General features: G+C 29.9%; 1 pseudogene; it reads left to right on the top strand.

Annotated features, from left to right (window-relative positions):
• The first annotated feature begins 1,217 nt into the window (after positions 1–1,217).
• On the top strand, positions 1,218–2,610 carry LOC112286186 (heat shock cognate protein 80 pseudogene; annotated as a pseudogene).
• The last annotated feature ends 1,047 nt before the right edge of the window (positions 2,611–3,657 follow it).

Below are 3,657 nucleotides of genomic sequence, written 5' to 3'. Positions count from 1 at the left end.
TATTTGAGTTAAATATCATAAAGACATAAAGAAATATATAATGAAGACACAATTATATTGAATGGCATATCTATGTATTTTAGATACTTATAGATAAAAGGTGTGTAGATCATGATATATTTTTAATAGAAAGAAATATATCCCAATACATATACATAATTAAATAACCATTTTTCTTATTAAATAAAGATTTCATAATTAAAAATCTATTTTTTTTAGAAGAATTTTAATCTAACCTGTACTCACAATACCTCCATATTATACTACATGATGATTAAATGGCAAGGAACACACTCCTGGTTGAAAAAATATCTCTTTATTTTCATTTGGCTAGTCAAAATTTGGAATTTGATTCTAAAGATTATTTGTGGGATGTTGATTATTCATAAAAAAACACAATTCTAAAAAAAGAAAAATATCTTCAAAAGAAAAAAATTCTAATTCTTCTTCAAATTAGCAAAAACAGTGGGATATTACCTCCTTACTTTAATATGCATTGAAAATCATTATGAAACAAGACAGAGGGGAAAGAAAAAAATGAAGAAGAAATTGACACTCGTTTGGTTAGAATGGCACAAAGAAAATGCAATTAATGTGTTTAGAAAAATAATTAAAAATAGTATTGACAACTCTTACCCTCTATGTGCTTCTACAGAATCAAAATTGGTACCACAAAATGTTTTAGAGTGTTTAATTGCAAAAAGAAAATGAGAATAGGGCATCGTTGTTTTCCATGATCTTAGTGTTATTCATTTTACTGGACAATCACTGCACTGTGGTGGCGAGTAAGGTGGAACTGGCAGAAGAAGCACAACCTTGATGGTGTTGACGCTTCCATCGTAGTGCGTGTGTATTCGTGTTTATTCACTAACTATGCTTTCCTCGGGGATTGATATTTAACAAGTTTTTAGGTTATTGTCGGTAAAGACTCGATTGGGTGTTCTCACGTTGTCATTGAGGTGCTCCAGGAGGGTTTTATTTGTCAGAGGTGTATGAAAAGTCTCTCGACGTTAACAGCTCTCACCCTCTGCTGCATTCAAAACTATTATTTTGATCAATCAGTAGCTATAAGGATTTAATAGATTGACCCACACTACACTATCGTTGTAGAGGTTTCTTCTGGGGATTAGACCAAGAGCGTGGCTTGACTCTTTCTATTGTTTAATTTGGGGCGGTCAGATTTTTGCAAAAGTTTGAGGTAAGATGGCGGATAGCGATACGCAGGTCAAGGCCTACGCCTACTAGGCGCAAATCAACCAGCTGTTGAGCTTGATGTTCGACACTTTCCACAGCAACAATGAACTTTTCTTGCAAGAGTTGATATATAACTCGTCCAATGCCTTGGACAAGATTAGGTTTGAGTCCTTGACCGACAAGTGCAAGGTCGTTGCGCAGCCCGAGCTGTTCATCCACATTGCTCTCGATCAGGCCAATAACTCCCTAACCATCATCATCATCGGTGGTATCAGTATGACGAAGGCTGACAAGGCTAACAACTTGGGAACCATCGTGTGGTCTGGAACCAAGGAGTTTATGGAGGCCCTTACGACCGGTGCTGACGTTGGCATGGTAGAGTAGTTTGGTGTCGATTTCTACTCTATATATTTAGTTGTCAAAGTGGTTGTGACATTTAGCCCTCAAGGATAACGAGCAATAAATCTGGGAGTCGTAGGCTGGGTGCTCATCTACTATCAACGGAGACACATTTGGGGAGCAACTGGGTCATGCAACTCAAGTTAGGTTGTGTCCGAAGGGGGATCAGATGGAGTATCTGAAAGAGAGGAAGCTGAAGGATCTGGTGAAGTAGCACTCAGAGGTTCATCAACTTTACAATCTTGCTGTGGATGTAGGCTTAAAGATGGACAAGAAGTAGGGGGAGCTGAAGGAGAAAGAATCAAAGAAGAGCAAGAAGAGTTTGATTTGTGCATTCTACGGTGTAATTGTTGATATTGAAGCTTGCAATGACGGTTTTGTACATATTTCTGACTGAGCACTGGGGTATGTGAAGGGCCATAGAGAATCCACCCCAAATTGGGTATTGAAAAGAATGATTGTTAGATATTAATGTTCATATAAATGGAGAATATGGGCTGGTGAAAATAAATTCAGTATGTTTATTTGATTAGATAGCCCATAGCCCAAAGGTTTTAAGAATAGACTAAAAGAAGGACATAAAATAAAATAAAAAATAAAAAATAAATAAAAAATAGTTATTCTAAGGAAGATAGAGGAAGAAAGTAGTCTAAGAGAATGTGAAAAGAGAGAGTAGTTCAAAAGATGATACAAGAAGAAGGTAGTCCAAGAAAAGATGAAGGGGGAGAGTGGTCTAAGGAAAAGTGAAGAAAGAGAGTGGAAGATTTAATGTCTCAAAATAATATGATTTGATTTTTTGAATTAACAAGTAATATTTTTTTATATATAGTAGGATTACATGGACTCAACACTTAAATGTTGTAGATATAAAAGAATAATTGTATGGATAAAATCACCTTTCATCCAAAATTACAAGTTTACCTTAATTAAAGATTTCTTGTAATTGGTAGTATAAAATAGAAGAAGTAATAAATAAGAATAAAAGAAGAACAAAAAAAAAAAGTGAAATAAGTATAATTAAGAAATTTCATATTATAAAATTAATTATATTTTGTTTATTATATTTATATATATATATATATATATATATAGATACACACACATTTATAAATTAGAAAAATAAATTTTAATTTTTCTATGATATAAAAAATATGTAAATTCAAGTTATTATCAAAAAATTATGATAGTTTGAAGATAGAATGTAAATAATGGACATGCTAAGTGAATAATTTTTTCTTCAATGATAACTTACTTAAGAAATCAAAAGCTCAAGCCTCACCAAGGTTCACAAGTAGTGTATATGGGTGTCTTAAAGAGGCTACAATGCCTTAGTCTTCTACTCCTATTTACATCCAAGGTGCTACAAATCATGTAGGATTTTTACACCTTTCTTCTTACAAGGACTATACTAACTATTAGTCCTCTTATTTTCTATTAGTAAAATTAATATTTTTATATTTTTGAATTTAATATATTCTTCAAAAATATCCAATTTGCCTAAGAAATTAAAAGATTTTTATAAATTTTGCTCTATAACTTCATAATAGCTTCTAAAAGTGATAAAACTTATTTTTTTTATCAAATTCAAAAAAAATACTCTAAATATTTCTTAAAATATCTAAATAAAATATGAATAAAATCTTAAAATTACTATAATATTTTTATAATGATTATATAAAATTAAATCTATTCTTTTCAATCTTTATAATTATAAAATTAATTTAAATCAATTATGGATCATATTTTTTGTATAAATAATTAAAATAGCATAATTTTTTTTTCATGTTTCATTTAAATACTAAATAATATTTATAGATTTTTTTATAAGTAATATATATAGATAAAAGGCCAATATAAATATTGATGTCAATACTTAATATTGAGTAAAAATACTAACTAACTAAGATAATTATCTCTAAAATTTACTTATATTTTATTCTTGTAATTATTTTTCTAATAAAAATCTTTCAACTTATAAATCTTTTTAAATTCTAATAAATACATAAATAATCAAAAATATTTTTTAGTTTTAATATTTCATATTTAAATATCTTCAAACTATAT

The sequence above is a fragment of the Physcomitrium patens genome, chromosome 1 (genome assembly GCF_059467195.1).
Source record: "Physcomitrium patens ecotype Gransden chromosome 1, ASM5946719v1, whole genome shotgun sequence".
Taxonomy (NCBI): Eukaryota; Viridiplantae; Streptophyta; class Bryopsida; order Funariales; family Funariaceae; genus Physcomitrium; species Physcomitrium patens.
The sequence above is the reverse complement of the archived record's forward strand: the minus strand, read 5'-3'. Positions and strand labels throughout refer to the sequence as shown.